The sequence below is a fragment of the Daucus carota genome, chromosome 1 (assembly GCF_001625215.2).
Source record: "Daucus carota subsp. sativus chromosome 1, DH1 v3.0, whole genome shotgun sequence".
NCBI lineage: Eukaryota > Viridiplantae > Streptophyta > Magnoliopsida > Apiales > Apiaceae > Daucus > Daucus carota.
The window spans coordinates 10,719,053-10,737,042 of NC_030381.2; positions in this window are offsets into that span (position 1 = coordinate 10,719,053).

Consider the following 17,990-nt stretch of genomic DNA (forward strand, 5'->3'; position numbering starts at 1 on the left):
CACAGAGAGATGAGGGGTCATCTGGTCTTGATCCTATACTCTGATCAAATTTTTCATATTTGGATCCCAGCCCTCCTTTATCTCTTCCTGCCTTACGATGAGAGATTCGTTGAATTGAGCCCTTTTCAAAGCTTATCTCAGTCATCAGAGTAGGCTTTGCAAATCCAGCCAGTGGAGTTGTTGTTGGTTTGAACACAGCTTGAGCTTTGTCAGAGGTTGTGTCTGTCTTTGCATCCTTATTAACTTGAGCTTTGTCAGAGGTTAATATTTCTTTTTGGGGTTCTGCAACATGAGCTTTGTCAGAGATTGCAGCTTCTGTCTTCTTTTCCTTTACAACTTGATCCTTGTCAGAGGTTGTATATTTCTTCTTATCCCAGCCTTTTTCCAGATGTTCATCTACTTTGCTTTTACCCTTGGAGGTGTATTCATCTTCAGAGTATACCTTTTTGACTGGTAAACTCTGATCAGCAACAGTAGCTTCCTTGATCAGTATTCCTTTTTCTTTTGGCTTGGTAGTTGACTTTGCAGGCTTTTGGATCTTTCCAGAGTTTATGGCTTCAATATGTTCCTTTTTCAGCTCAGCTTCCTCTGCAGCAATCAACTCCAAATCCAAATTTGCTTCTGGATTTTCTTGTTCAAAAACCAATCTAGCAAGCTCTTCATCAGTCAATGGTTTATCTGATCCAGCCACTGGTCTGTGCTTTGATCCAGATGTGACATTATGTGTTGGAGCAGACTTTGTGCTTTGCTTAGATTGTTTTTGACTGTCAGAGTTTGAAACTCTTCCACCAGTCCCTGCTTGAAATCTCTTGTGCTTTGTGAAATCATCAGCATCATCATCATCATCCTTCTTCTTCCTTTTCAGAGTTTGAGTAGTAGACTTGCATTTGACTTGAGCTACTCTCTCCCCCTTTTTGACATCATCCTCATCAGGAATTAGTATGGATGTGATCAGAGAAAGTGATGATTGGATGGCTTCAAGCTGTTTGGACATCTTTTCTTGAGTAGATTCAATCATGGTCATCCTCTTGTCCAGAGATTCATTGGCAGTTACTAGCTTCTGTACATTTTCTTTCAGAGGTAGCATGGTCCTTTTCTTTTCCAGATCATTTGTCTCCTTGACTTTGGCCACCTCTGTTCTTAGACCATCTATTGATTTAGATGTCTGGGCATGAGCAGGATGAAATGTCTTCAGATAGAGAATTGTGCCTTTGAGGCTTGACATAACATCAGAGTTTGAAATTTTATTCTCTGCCATAGATAAGAATTCTTCAGCTTTAGTTGGCTCCAGAGAATGTTGATGGCTCAACCAGAGTTTATCCCAGACCTCATTTGGAGGATCAACCTGAAGATCCCTGGGAAGTGGTTCAGAGTCTGTATTCAGAGTTTGTAGCCTTGCATTGTACTGGCTAGTAGACTCCCACTTTTGTTGTGTCAGAGGGACTCCATCATCTTCATCCTTGTCAGTATCTGAACTGTCATTATCATCAGTATCAGAGTTTGCTTTGTCAGTTTTAGGAACAGTATCAGCAACTTTTTCCACATTATCTTGAGCAGATTTTTCTTGAGCTTCAGACTGTGATTTGATAGGCTCTTCACCAGTCTGAGCAAGAGACTGTAGAGCTTCCATAGCTACTCTATCAGATTCATCAACTACATCAGACCTGTAGTTGTCTGGAGCTGTATCATGAACTATGGCACCCTCTGGAATTTTCATTGGTGAAGTAGGAATTTGAGTGGAGGGTCCATGATCAGATATTGGAGTATGAAGATCAGACATATTTGCTCCAGCTTCAGCTGTGGTTGGCTCCTTGCAAACAATTTCTTCATCTACTTCAGATGAAGTTGAAGATGCTGTAGGAGATGTCAGAGGAACAGCTTTGATAGGAAGCACCATCAGAGCTTGAGAAATTTCAGCTACTGGAGTTGATGGTGTTTGTTCTTCCTCAACTGTGAAATCTGTGATTTCAGTAACTGGGACTTTTGCTCTTGCAGGCTTTTGAGCCCTCCTCTTGAATCTGGCTGGCTTCTGAGGACTGGTTTGAGCAGGTACAGAGGCTGTTGTAGGAGTAGGTTCAGAGTTTACGGCATCTGTAGGTTCAAGATCATCATAGTCATAAGCTGCAACCAGTCTTCTTCTTTTCTGCTTTTGAAGAGTAGCAGCTTCAGTGTTTTCTGGGATCTCAGAGTTTGTAGCTTCAGAGTTTAAGTGAGCCTCAGAGTTTACTGGCTCATCAGTGTTTGTCGGCACTTCAGGGTTTGATTTTAGAACATGTGTAGCAACAGAGGTTCTTGTCCTTTTGGCAGTAGAGGGGGCTGCATCAGACTTTGCAGCCCTTTTGGACTTAGATGCAGAAGTTCTGGGTTGTTTGGGGATTGTAGGAGAGACTGGAGGTTGAGGTTGTTGTGGTTGTGGTTGTTGGTGTACTGGGGGCATATCCATTCTAGCTCTAATTTGAGCTGGAATTAAAAGAGGTCTTTGCATGGGATACTTCTCATCCTTGGAGATGAGGTCCTTAAACACTCTTTTATGAAGCCTGAATGGCTTGATCTCATCATCAACATCAAAATCTACCTCACCAACAGTAGCATTAAACAATAATTGACAGAATCTTGAGAAATATATGACGTTTCTATTCTCTTGCATTCTTTCACCAATATTTCTAAGAACTAATCTACCAAAATTAAAATTAGTAGAGTAGATCAGAGAATACCCAATCTGCAGCATGTCCATTGGAATGGCATCCCAGTTTGTAGACTTCTTTTGAAATGCCCTGGTGATGCAGTCGAAAAAGAAACTCCATTCTCTTCTGAGCCCTGGGCGCTTTAGTTGTCCCAATTTGTCAAGCGATTCACTGTAGCCCAAAGCAGTCATCATTGTTCTCAGATTTGCATCCCCATTTGTGATATAAGCAGTGTCGACCTCTGACAGATTGAAAGCAGTTCTGACTGTGGCTGGAGTAACAAAATACTCCTCCCCTTCATATGAAAACACAATCGATGGTGATCCATCTTCACCACCATTGTCATACTTACCCGTCCTCCAGAAGTTTATGATCTGGCTTCCTGAGAGTCTGGCAGGAGCTGTGAGAGCGGTAGCAATAGCACTCTGTGCCAGTAATTGCTGCATAGGATGATAATCCCTTGGCGCGTCAGCAGTGTTTAGAATAGCAGCATGGTTATTGGTGACGAATTCCACACCTGCAAAGATGAATGCTGTAGTGGCCATTATAACAGAGTTTGTGAGTAGAGAAAAGTGTTTGAGAAAATGTGTGTGAGAAGATTTGACTTTCAGAGAGAAGAGAGTAAGAGTTTGTTTAGAGAGTGTGTGTGAAGATTAGGTGTAAAAGTGAAGAAAAGAGAAACAATAAAATCTGATGATAAACTCTTCAGCTTTTGTGTAGCTGTACACGCTTGGACTCTTTGTTCACTTAGACACCTGTCAGTTTTTAACTGGTAGTTGAATGTTAGTGGGATAGAGAAACAAAAGTAATAATCATGAGCGCAGTAAAACATGTGCAGTAATAAATGCTGATTACACGTTCTCCTATTAAAATGTTTTTCATGTAAACCCACTAACAATACATCCGTTTGAAATACTCCCTTCATATTCTCTGAATATTTTGTACTCCTGAAATGTACAAGATTTAAAAATCAAGATTAAATCTCTCGAATTTTAAACTCTGAGATTTACATCAAAGAAAATAAATATCTAAGTACCTCAGAATAAAGACATGATTTTTAGAAGATTCATCAGAAAATCAGAGTTTGTCACAAAATCCATAGCTCAATAATGTGCTTGTGACAGTGTGTGATTTAACATATTAAATCAGAGACTAGAGAATTTCACAATCTCGTAATTATAAGGTAGACAAGAATAATTTATTTAAACTCTCAAGACATAGACAAAAGATATACTCTGATGGAGAAAATAACCCAACCCCCTTTTTTTTTTTTTTTTTTTTCTCAAGGACGCTTTTCAGTGTAAATGAATCACGACCTTTAAATATTATTTTTGCAACAGTATTTCTCCAGTAATCAGAGATTGTGACTGGTCACCATAGATTACAAAATCTTGGCAATTACTTAATACCAGTAAGTGTTTGGGTCTTCCCAGTCACTGTCATATAGACATCTAAGATCTCAAAGGAGTACCATGCTTATTGGCAGGGGTGTATATATATCATCAGAGTTTATAATCACTGTCTAATTTACTGAGAGAAAATGCAAATTAGTCAGTCTCACTTATAATTAAGATATGTGAAGTAATAGAGTCTCAATGATGTCAATATGCATATAGTGTTAAGTAGTAGCACAAAATTGAGATCAAGATTAAAGAACTGATCTGAGATTCATGATTACTAATTCATATCATGCTTCATAGTATCTTCACAGGTTTGTTTTCTCAGAGAAATAAAAATGAAATCATTAATCAGGATTCAGAGTTTACAAACATCAGAGAATATCGTCAGAGAATGACGATCAGAGAATATCATCAGAGTATAGCACACAGAGTATATCATCAGAGAATGTCATCAGATTTTAACAATCAGAGTATAGCAAGGCAAATTTGTGAGCAATACATATGGTAATTTGAAAGATCTGACCAGTATGTTTACTCAGTTCCTGATATCATTCCTAGCTCATTCACCAGTCTAGTGAAGGTTGCTTCACTTAGTGGTTTGGTGAATATGTCTGCTAGCTGCTGTTCTGTGGGAACAAAGTGAAGTTCAATGGTTCCTTCCTCCACATGCTCCCTTATAAAATGATATCTTATACTGATGTGCTTTGTCAGAGAATGTTGAACTGGATTTCCTGTCATAGCAATAGCACTTTGGTTATCACAATAAATAGGAATTTTAGAAAAGGATAACCCATAGTCCAACAGTTGATTCTTCATCCAAAGAATCTGAGCACAGCAGCTGCCTGCAGCTATATACTCTGACTCTGCTGTTGATGTTGAAATAGACTTCTGCTTCTTGCTGTACCAAGAAACTAGTCTTCCACCTAGAAATTGACAACTCCCACTTGTGCTTTTTCTGTCAATTTTGCAACCTGCAAAATCTGCATCAGAGTATCCAATTAGACTAAAATCTGATTCTCTAGGATACCATAATCCCAATGATGTGGTTCCCTTGAGATATCTGAATATCCTCTTTACTGCAATCAGATGAGGCTCTCTTGGATCTGCCTGAAATCTTGCACATAGACATGTGGCATACATGATGTCTGGTCTACTTGCAGTCAGATAAAGCAAAGATCCAATCATTCCTCTATAGTTTGTGATATCCACTGATGCACCTGTGTCTTTGTCTAGTTTGGTTGCTGTTGCCATAGGAGTAGTTGCAGCTGAACTGTCTTGCATACCAAATTTCTTCAAAAGATTTCTGGTATACTTGGCTTGATTTATAAAAATCCCATCTTCAGTCTGTTTAACTTGTAAACCCAGAAAATAACTGAGTTCCCCCATCATGCTCATTTGGTACCTAGACTGCATGAGCTTGGCAAATCTTTGACAAGGTTTAGCATTAGTGGAGCCAAAAATAATGTCATCAACATAGATTTGAACTAAAAGCAGATCATTACCATGATTCAAATAAAACAAGGTTTTATCTATGGTACCTCTAGTAAATCCATTTTCAAGAAGAAATTGAGCCAGAGTTTCATACCATGCCCTTGGAGCCTGCTTTAGTCCATAAAGTGCCTTGTCCAATCTATAGACATAGTCTGGATGCTTTGGATCCACAAAGCCTGGAGGTTGTTCAACATATACCTCTTCATCCAGTTTCCCATTTAGAAAAGCACTTTTGACATCCATCTGAAATACCTTAAATTTCTTGTGAGCAGCATAGGCCAGAAAGATTCTGATTGCCTCCAATCTTGCAACTGGAGCAAATGTCTCATCATAATCAATACCTTCCTGTTGTGAATAACCTTTTGCCACAAGCCTTGCTTTATTTCTTGTAATGACACCCTCACTATCAGTTTTGTTTCTGAATACCCATTTTGTACCAACTATAGATCTGTCTTTAGGTCTTGGTACTAGGGTCCATACTTTGTTTCTCTCAAACTCATTCAGCTCTTCTTGCATTGCTTGTATCCAGTCAGCATCTTGAAGAGCTTCCTCCACCTTTTTAGGTTCTGGTTGTGACAGAAAGCAATGATGTAAACACTCATTTGCTGTAGCTGTCCTTGTTTGCACACCTGCTTCTGGATTGCCAATTATTAAATCAGGTGTGTGAGATTTTGTCCACTTCCTAGCATGTGGAAGTTGACCATTTTCATCATTGGATCCTCCCCCTTGATCCATGCTCTCCTGATTCTGTTGATTATTCTCTGTAGCTCCCCCTAAGTTTGTGCTATCAGAGTTTGAATCAGTATTCTCTGATGAGTTTGAGTCAGCATTCTCTGATGAGTCTTGGGTAGAGTCTGAAACATTCTGATGCTCCCCCTCAGCAAGTGCTTCATCATCATGAACTTGTAAATTTTCATCAGAGTTTGCTGTATCTTGTTCACAGTCAGAGTTTGACTGTTCATCAGAGTTTATCGAATCAGAGAATATTTCTTCATTTTCAAAATGCAGTTTTTCATGATCATCCATATCTGTTAAACCCATGATTTTCTTGTCATCAAATGACACATGTATGGATTCCATGATTACCTTGGTTCTTAGATTGTAGACTCTGAAGGCCTTTGTTATCAGAGGATAACCTACAAAGATGCCTTCATCAGCTTTTAAATCAAACTTGGTAAGCTGTTCTGGATGAGTCTTTAAGACAAAGCATTTGCACCCAAATATATGAAAATACTTCAGATTTGGCTTCTTTTTCTTCACCATCTCATATGGAGTCTTGCCATGCTTATTAATCAAGGTTGCATTTTGAGTGAAACAAGCTGTTTGAACAGCTTCTGCCCAGAAATAAGTAGGCAATTTAGCCTCATCAAGCATAGTTCTGGCAGCTTCTATAAGAGTCCTGTTTTTCCTTTCAACTACACCATTTTGCTGTGGTGTACCAGGTGCAGAGAATTGTTGCACTACACCTCTTTCTTTGCAGAACTCTTCCATTGTTGAATTTCTGAACTCAGTTCCATTATCACTTCTAATGATCTTCACTTTGTCTTCAGATCCATGGTCCAGTTGTGTCACATGATCCATCAGATGCAAGGCTGTTTCATCTTTAGAGTGAAGAAAATATACCCAAGTGTATCTGGTATACTCATCAACAATGACAAGAGCATATTTCTTCCTTGCAATGGATGGTACATTAACTGGTCCAAATAAATCAACATGTAGAAGATGATATGGTTTCTTTATTGAGAATTCAGTCTTACTCTTGAAGGATGTCTTTCTCTGCTTGGCCTTTTGACATGAATCACATAATCCATCAGATGTGAGTAGTGATTCAGGGAGTCCTCTCACAAGCTTTTTCTTTATAAGCTCATTTATGGAGTTGAAATTCAGATGTGAGAGCTTCTTATGCCACTTCCAACTTTCTTCTGCAGAGATCCTTGTAGACAAGCAGATTGCTTTTCCTTCAGAGTTTGTAGGCAAGTGGATTTCATAAATATTCCCATGTCTGTGAGCAATCACTGCCACTTTGCCTGTTGACTTGCTTACTATCTCACTGTGTTCTTCATAGAAATCAACATGATATCCTCTGTCACAGATTTGACTGACAGAGAGTAAATTGTGTTTTAGCCCTTGAACAAGAGCTACATTTGATATGATGACATTTCCAAGATTGATGTTGCCATATCCCAGAGTCCTTCCTATGTTGCCATCTCCATAAGAAACACTTGGGCCAGCCTTTTCCACAAACTCTGACAGCAGGGCCTTATTTCCAGTCATGTGTCCTGAACATCCACTGTCCAAGACTAGAATATTCTTCCTGTTGCCCTGCAATCACAAAGACCACTAATTGTTAGTTTTAAGGACCCAGACTTGCTTGGATCCTTTGGCCTTATTAAGTTTGTTAGCTTTTGCAGCGGTATTATTATCAGAGTTTGAGCTAACAGACTTTGCAACAGAGTTTGTACTAGAAACAGATTTTGTACTTGCAGAGCTTTTATTAAACTTCTTTAAAGAAGGTTTCAATTGATAATAATCATAATACAAACTATGATATTCTTTGCAAGTATAAATAGAATGCCATAAACTACCACAATGAAAACATGGATCTTGTGGTTTATATCTAATACTACTTTTTCTAACTCCAGACTTTGTAGGTAAAGAGTTAATGTCCTTGTTCTTCCTGCAAAAATTAGCAAGATGATTAGTATTACCACAGTTATGGCATGTCTTCCTAGGTGCATTTGGAACAGGCATGTAGTTATTACTCTTGTCTATTCCAATCTTGCCATTTCTGTTTTTCCTAGGCTCCTTGTTTTTGTCATCAGACTTTACTTCTTTAAGCTTGTGTTTAAGCTGTTTCTGAGTCATCAGACCTATGTTAACCTGTTTGGGCTTATCAGATTTTAAATTTTTGTTAATCTCTGATTTTGGTCTACTCTGTTTAGACTTAGAGGATTCAACAACAAATTTGACAGGTTTAACTTTAGGTTTCTGAGTTTTAACAAACTCTGTTTTTGATGACTCAGCTTCAGAGTTATCAGTGTAACCTAGTCCTTTCTTCCAGTTTCCACTACCTAAGATATCTTGAGTAGTTTTGCCTGAATTAGTCCATGTTTTTATGATCTCCTTTTCCTTAGCAAGTTCTGATTGAAGAGATGCATACCTCTTTAATAATTCATCTTTGACAATGACAGCATCATCTCTTTCTTTCTGAACTTCCAACATCTGAACTAATTCTTTTTCTAGAAAATCATTTCTTTTCTTTACACTCAGAGTTTCAGATTTTAATCTTTCATTTTCTAAAGTCTGATCTCTAAAGCTGATATGCAAAGTTTTAAGAAACAATCTTAACTCAGTTATATCTTCAGTATCAAAGGCAAGAGTAGAATGAGGTACCTTAGCAGGAGATTCAGAGTTGTTGTCAGTGTTTGCCATCAGAGCATAATTGACTTCTTCTTCTGAATCAGATGTATCTGTCCAGTTTCCTTTCTTGGTGATAAAGGCTTTTTCTTTTTCCTTCTTGGCTTTCTTGCATTCAGATGCAAAGTGTCCCTTTTCACCACAGTTGAAACAGGTATACTTGTCAGTTTTTCCAGCTTTTCCTTCTTTGCCCTCATTCTTCTTAAAGTTCTTCTTGTCATAAACTCTGTCAGAGTTTCTGTCTTTCCTTGAAAAACTTTTGCCTTTGTTGAACTTTTTGTAGGCCAACTTCTTGAAGCTTTTCACCATCAATGCTGCTAACTGCATCATCTCATCATCACTTTCTTCAGAGTCTGAGGGAACATCAGAGTTTGAGTCATCAGAGTTTGATGACTCAATGTCAGACTTTGTGACATGAGCTTTTCCTTTGCTCTTAGCAGCTTCCTCTTGAACTTTCAGAGCAACAGACTTTGATTTTCCTCCATGACGTTTGCTCCTTTGCTCCATTTCAAGTTCATGAGTCTTCAGTCTTCCATAAACATCATCAAGAGACATTTCTCCAAGATCAAGATTGTCTCTTATTGTGGTGACTTTCAAATCCCATTTTTCAGGAAGAGCGAGAAGGAATTTGAGATTTGAGTCTTCAAGATCATATTCCTTGTTTACCAGAGATAAGTCATTCAACAGTTTGACAAATCTGTCATACAGATCTGTCAAGGACTCACCAGATTTTGAGTCAAAGTGCTCATACTCTTGTGTAAGGATTGTTTTTCTGTTTTTCTTTATGGCCTGAGTTCCCTGACATCTGGTTTCTAGAGCATCCCAGATTTGTTTAGCAGTTTTGCACCCAATCACCCTATTTGACATTGCATTATCAAGAGCACTGTGCAGAAGGTGTTTTACCTTAGAGTCTTTACCAATTGACAAGATGTCCTCAGGGGTGTAGTCTTTCTTTTCTTTTGGAACCATCTTCTGAGGTTCATCTGCAATCCCAACAGAGAGCTTGGTGGGCATATGTGGTCCATCAAAGATCCTGTCAAGGTATTCTGGATCAACAGAGTCTAAGAATATTATCATTCTTTCTTTCCAGACTGGATATTCAGATGCCTTAAGGATTGGAACTCTAAAGGATGAAGCTTGTGATTTTTCAGACATGATTGTGTTTAAGATCTCACTGTAGTAATCTTAACAGAGCTGGCTCTGATACCACTTGTTAGGTCCTATAAGTTCACTATATAATCTGATATAGTGATCACAATCTGTAACACAATAAGACAATATAAGAGATTGAAAGTAATAAACTCTTATATTCACAAAGCTTTAATGGTTACAAAAACTCTCTCAGTGATTTATATTGTATCACTAAGAGCTGCTAGGGTTCTTAACAATGTACTCGATAACTCAACTCATCTAGAGTAACCCTAATCTGTGTTTATATAGACACAGTTACAAAATCAATCTCTGATTTGATATCCTATAAATCTGCTATAAATTCTATCAATCAAAGATTGCTCCAGTTTTCTGTTTAGTTTCCATAGTCAGCAAATCACTCCTCCGCTTCTATCCTTCCTTGAAGTATATCCGCTTCTGAGCTCTTTCCACGTGTAAACTCTGACGAGTCTTGACTATGTAAACTCTGGTCAGACTTTATCAAACTCTGTCAGACTTTATCAAACTCTGTCAGACTTTACTAAACTCTGATCAGCTTCCAGATTAAACTCTGATGATTCCTGTTCTAAAACAAACTTTAAGAACATTAGTAATCATCAATTATATCTAACAATTTCATGTTGTTCTTCAATTTGAAAATGAGACTGAAGGTGTGGTAGAGCTGGAAAGTGATAATGATGATTATGGTGAAAATATAAATATTGGTGGAATTTCTCCATCAATTGCTAATAATACATCAACTGCTAGGGCAGCAGTTGATGTACCTCAAACATCATCAACGGCTAATGTTCCATCAACTGCTAGTCCATCAATGGCTAGTAGTTCAAGGTCCACACACTTAAGGGGAGCTTCTCAAAATGAACATGACTTTACAAATGAAGCCAGTTCATCCAGATCAAATCTACCTCCCCAGAGAAAATGGACAAGGGATCACCCCTTTGAGCTCATTATTGGAGATGCAGCTGCAGGTGTCAAAACAAGAAGATCCACCATGGATGAGTGTCTGTATAGTAGTTTTCTATCACAGGAAGAACCTAAAAAGGTTGAAGAAGCTCTTCTTGGTCCTAACTGGATTTTAGCTATGCAAGAGGAGCTAAATCAGTTTGAAAGAAACAAAGTATGGAAGCTGGTACCCAAACCAAAAGACAGAGCTATTGTTGGTACAAAATGGGTATTTAGAAACAAGATAGATGAAAATGGTGTTGTAACAAGAAACAAAGCAAGATTGGTTGCTAAGGGCTACTCTAAAGAAGATGTCTATGTTAGTCAACCACCTGGTTTTGAAAATCCAAATTTTCTAGAATTTGTATATCTTTTCATGAAAGCTCTCTATGGACTGAAGCAAGCACCTAGAGCCTGGTATGACACTTTATCACAATTTCTTCTTGAGAACCACTTCACAAGAGGCACTGTAGATAAAAACTTATTTTATAGAAATGTTAATGGCTCTAGTATACTTGTTCAAATTTATGTGGATGACATAATATTTGGTTCTACAGATGAGAAACTCTGCAAAAAGTTTGCCAAGCTTATGCAAAGTAAATATGAAATGAGCATGATGGGAGAATTAACATACTTTCTTGGTTTGCAAGTCAAACAAGTTAGTGATGGCATATTTATTAGTCAAACTAAATATGTCTATGACTTATTGAAAAAGTTTGATCTAGTAAATTGCTCAACTGCTAGCACTCCCATGGCCACTGCCACTAAACTTGAATTGAATACTAAGGAAAAGAAAGTGGACACATCAAGTTATAGAGGCATGGTTGGCTCACTTTTGTATTTAACAGCAAGTAGACCTGATATAATGTTTGCCACTTGTCTTTGTGCTAGATTCCAGGCTGATCCTAGGGAATCTTATTTGATAGCAATTAAAAGGATTTTCAGATATCTCAAGGGTACTCCAAATCTTGGCATTTGGTATCCTAGAGATTCTGGTTTTGATTTAATTGGTTTTTCAGATGCTGATTATGCAGGGTGTAGAATTGATAGAAAAAGCACAACTGGCACCTGTCAATTTCTAGGAAATAAGCTGGTTTCTTGGTTTAGCAAAAACAAAAATTCAGTTTCCACATCAACTGCAGAAGCTAAATATATTGCAGCTGGAAGTTGTTGTGCACAGATCTTATGGATTAAAAATCAATTAGTGGATTATGGATTAAAAGTCTCCAAAATTCCTATTTTCTGTGAAAACACAAGTGCTATTGCCATAACTGAGAATGCAGTGCAGCACTCAAGAACAAAGCACATAGACATCAGGTATCATTTCATTAGGGAACATGTGATGAACGGAACAATTGAGCTCCATTTTGTTCCAAGTGAAAAACAACTAGCAGATACTTTTACCAAACCATTTGATGAATCCACATTCTCAAGATTAGTAAGTGAACTTGGTATGTTAAATTTCTCTAGTTAATTATTTATGTTTTTAATGCAGCCTGTGATATGTGACAGATGGAATAATATTTTGCCTAAGTCAGAATAGCCACTATCGATTGCTATTTTGGCAATTGATAGTGTGTTACATATATATCATTGGATAAATGAAAGTAACCTTGATACATCGATGGCTATTTCCTTTCTCTCTTCTTAGCCATTGATATATTAAAATATCAATCGCTAGTATCCAATAATTTATCGATCGATATATACATACATATGTATATATATATCGATTGATGACGCTTGGCTACTTTTTGAACAGTTACTTCATTTACTTTATACTGAGAGTATAAATAGTTTGCCTTTAATTTTATTTCACTTCTCATCTGCATTTGCAAGCTTTTTAACTCTCTCTCTCTCTCTTTTCTACAAAACTCTTTCGAGCCCTAATCTCTCTTTGAGCTTTCTCATCAATGGCGCCTGTAGTTAAATCACAAGCACAACTGCGTTTATCTACGAGCAGAACAACTACGTTGCATATGTGGATAAAAATGCCAAAAAGACTGAAGCCTTGCATACCATGATGGATTTCATCAAGGAATGCAAGTGCTCCTATGCTATGCTTCATGCTCCAACAATCTACTGTGAGATTGTTGAGCAGATGTGGACTTCTGCCAGGTACAATCCTGACTCTAAAACTTTATCTGTTATGATTAATAATGTGAATTATGATATTAATGGTGAAGTTGTTAGGGCTGCTCTTAATTTGCCTAGGGATTCAACTGATAGATTGCCTAATGATAGTGAAATCCTGAGTATGCTTAGTTTTGTGCCATAAAATCTCCCTGGGCTTATTTTATAGCCCATAGTATTATTTGGGCTTTACTTGGGCTTACTGGAGTTATTTGGTGAATGGTATTGGGCTTCACCATGGCTGGGTGAACCGTGGAAGGCATACAAAATGGTATACGGACTTGCATTGAAGGCGCATGGAGGCTGCCATCAGAATGGGGTTGCACCTGAAGGCGCTTTAGGGGTTACCTCTGCTAGGGGTTACCACTGAGTGCATCCTGGCTTGCAGCTACAGGGCTGCAGTTAAGGGATGCCGCTGGCAGGGCTTCCGCCGCCTGGGCAGAACGGCAGGCAGACTCCAAGCAGGACTCTTCTTCCTTGTTTCTAGGAGGACGAATTGGAAGTATATTGGGAGTATATCAGCTATCATTTATCTGCAAATTAAGGGATAAATACGTGTATTATGAGGATAATTACAATCTGAGGAGATAATTCATGAATATTTGGATATATATTGAAGATGAAGGCTTCAAGTGACCTACTTGGAGTGGGATACCGCTAGATAACTACAAGAGGAAGTTGTTTTATCCTAAACTAGAGGGGATAAAAGCTTATCTCTTCAGAGTCCTAAATCGAGAACTACATGGGCTTGATCCCCATAAATAGGGTATGTAGGCACCTTGCAAAGGGGGGGGGGGATTCGGATTCATTTTACTCACGAGTTCTACACTCTAAAGAGAGGCACGTGTAACCTTCGTGACATTATTTCCGGGCAATTGCAGGACGGAATTCCACAATTCCGGCCTCGTTGTTTGGTTCTTTGCAAGCTCAGTCCTTAAACACATTTGTTTTTCTTTAGTTTATGTTAACGGTAGCCCCTAAGAGCTAGCCGTATTTTTCGTAGTTGTAACAGATATCCCTATAATTGTGCTATACGGTTCTGGGGGTGTTGTATCAATTCCTCTCACAACACTTAGGTATATGCTTTATAATGGTGATTTATCTAACTTAGGACAGATTCTTAGGCGCCATATGCGCAAAGAGTGGAGTTTTCTTTATGACTCTTTTATTAAAGTCTTTTCTGGTAAAGTGTCTAACTATGTTGCATTTACCATGTCTATGCAAACCATGTTTCACATGCTATTAACTGATGATTTCTTCAATATTGGTGACTTGGTTTTGTATGAAATTGTTGCTAAGTTGGGTCCTCATGAGGGGAGGCCCAAGAATATCTGTTTTGCTAGGTTTTTGATGATTTTTGCTAACCATCTTATCAAGAATCTAGTAATTGCACAGCCAGATAACAAGCTAGATGGCTGGGTGCAAAGAAAAAGGGTTTGTGGTGATCTGATGAGGATACTTGCAAATGATCAAGTACCCTTGTCATTACCATCACTCATGCAGGTATCTTCTATTCCTGTACACTCTTCCAACCCTCAAATTTCTTCTACTTGTAGTGCAGCAATGGAAGTTGAACACCCCCAACTTCCTACCCAAGCTGCCAAACCAAAGAAATTAACAAAACCCAAGTCTAAGAAGCTCACCTCTGGTGTCTCTCAAAAGGCACCAGTTTTAATAACTACTTCACAACCAGAGGGGAGTGTGAAGGAGGTTAGTGGTGAGGGGAGGGGTGAACATCAAAGAAGCCCCCAGAACAAGGAATGAGAGGTGTGTGCTAGCCTGCCAAGCCATCCCATATTCCCAAAAAGATGTGGTGATTAATATGGAATCAAACACATTTCTGGTGACATCTTCCCAACAAGGTGCCACCATTGAAAATAGCTCTCCTCCAAGAGCACATAACAAAAGAGGAAAGGACACAGACCAGACATCACCCAAAACTTTTTCTAGGAGACCCAAGAAAAGGGCACTTGGTGCACACACTACAGTACAGTCCAAAATCACAGATTTTGTGACAGCACAAACTACTTCTCAAATTCAGTTTGATGTGGCTTCAACAAATGTGGAGTCATAACCCCTTCAAATTGATACACTTTTTCCTAGCTCAGATCTCCAAATGGAGGAAGTTGATTTACTATACAACTCCCCCCACCCAAATTCTCCAACTCTGCACTTGGAGAAGCCAACTTCTGAAACTGATGACCATCTTTCACAAGATTTGTTGGGTCATCAGTCTATCGTTTCAAGGACAACTAGTGAATTTGTGGAAATACCAAGGCCCTCACTCTTCACAGATTCTCTAGTTGTTTCTACAAACACATCAACTGCTAATATTTCCACATCAACGATCGATATCTCTCATCGATCGATAAGTGCAGTTCTGTCAACGGATGTGCTTAACAGCAGTCAGCCGTTGATGAATGACAACATACCATCAATAGCTATTTCTCAGCCATTGATAAAAGAGGTTCCACTAGCAGATGACTCACAACTTGATCATCTTGCTGTAACAAGAGCTGCTAGTGAGGAACTCATCATTCTTACTGCACTTTTAGGTTTGAGAGATGGTGAGTTAGAGGAGAGGCTATCTTCTGAGGAGGCAAAAGGAGAGGCTGTGAGTGAGGGGCTGGGAATTTCTTCCTCCCAAGCAAAAGGAGAGCTTGTGAGTACCACCTTAGGTGGTGAAGGTGAGTGTGTGGTGAGCCAGGGTGAGACCCTGATGCAAGAAAAGAGAGATGATGAGAGAAATGCAGGTACTGGAGACATAAGGCTGGAACCTGCTGTGGACCACTTGGATGCTTCTAAATTTACACATCCTATACCAGCCTATCAAGTTATGGCTGGTCAATCCAATGTCCAAGCAGAGGAGACCTTGGGGTTGCTTCACACATCTGAAGCATTGGAGAGAGCACAACTTGCACATGTTGTTGTTCCTAAGGGCATGCTCTCTACTCAGGGTGATTCACAGTATGATGACTCCCTTGCTGATGAAGATGATGGTGAAAAAGATGAAGTAGCTGGTCCTTTAGAAATGCCAGATTGGGTGTTCAGTCAAAATTTCAACTTTGGTGACACGAAGATGGAAATCTTAAGGCAGTACAAAAGAGCTATGGAGCGGGAAGCAGATGAAGATCCCATCAAGAGAACTCTCTCTATGTTTGTGAAGGACAATTTAAGACTTCACAAATCTCATCTTACTCAACTCAGACAAGAGGTTCATGATCTTCACAGTGCTGAATCTGATGTCAAGGATGATAACAAAAAGAATCTAGAGGCTAGAATTTCTTATGACACCATGGCCAATATCAGATCTAGACTTCATCAAGAATCCCCCTTCACTGCCTCCATTGATGCTCTAGACAAGAGAGTTTCTGATGTTGAATGCCAGCTAAATCAAGTGCTCATCAATCAAAATAATCAACATAAGTTACTTCTCACTCTCCTCCAAGCTCTGAACATTCCAATTCCTGATTTGCTTGCTGATTACAAAGAGGGGGAGAAGTCTACAAAGTCTACAAGAAGCTCAACTGCTCTAGCTACCACTTCCACAACTACCTCAACTACTACTGTTGTCATTCCTCAAGTCTCTACAGAACCCACTACAACTACAACATCCTCAACTGTCTTTGCCACCTCCTCTACAATCAACACAAGTCTTGCCATTGTCACCTCCATAGTCCCACCATCAATGATTCCTGCAAATTCTACAACTCTTCCTCCAGTCTCTACAGAACAAGTGCCTACAACTGAGGGGGAGCCACCAACTAAGGGGGAGCAACTTGCTCTAGTCCCAAAATCTAAAGCCCCTTCAGCTTCAAAGAAAAGACAGCCACCAAAGAAGAAGACTATTCGAGTCAAGAGCATCAAATGTCAAGGTGAGCCATCTTCAATTAATGAATCAAGGCCTTGTTTAATTGATCCCCCATCTCCAAAGAAGCCACATGGTAAGAATAAGTTAGCCGAAGATTTCCCATGCCAAAACCTGACAAATCAAAGCTACTTTGCCTTGCCATTCACATGGGCAAATTTGGCAAGAAATGGGATGAAACTGAGGAAGAAAAGAAAGAAAGAGAAAAGGCTGAGAAGGAAAGGGCTGAACAGGAAGCGAAGGACATTGCAGAAGGGAAGCCTGTCAAGCCAAAGCTAGTTGTTGGCAAATTAGATAAAGTCTCTATGTGGAGATCTGAGTTTGCTTACATAACAAGGAACAGTGAAGTTATCTGTGTGCCACCAGGACACCCCTTGTATGCTAAGGCTAAAGAAGAACAGGAAAGAAACAAAGGGCCTTCTGCAAATGATGATGCAGATATTGAAAGATTTGCTGTACAGCTCCAAGAAGAACTTGATGAGGAGCTATTTGATTTGGCTTATGATGAATCCAACATTGCTATTCAGCAACAAATTCTGGATGAGACCAAGAAAAATCTGGAGAAAAAGAAGAAGAAGCCAAAGAAGGCTAGGGCTGGTGTGAAAAACATTATTTCAAACTTGACTATGGATCCTGAAGATGATGCTGTCAAAGTTCAAGAACAAAATCCACCTCCTCCTACTTCCGAAACTCAACCTGAAATTCTCTTCAATCCAAAAGAACTCAAAGAAGAGCCAGTAGAGTTTGATCTCTCATCTATGAACTTTCCAAAAATCTTTGTGACAAAATAAGATGAGCTGGCAGATTCTTTGAGGCCAAAAAGAAACAGGACTGGAAGGAATACCAAACACATGCCTAGAAACATCAAGAAGAAAAGTGAAAATC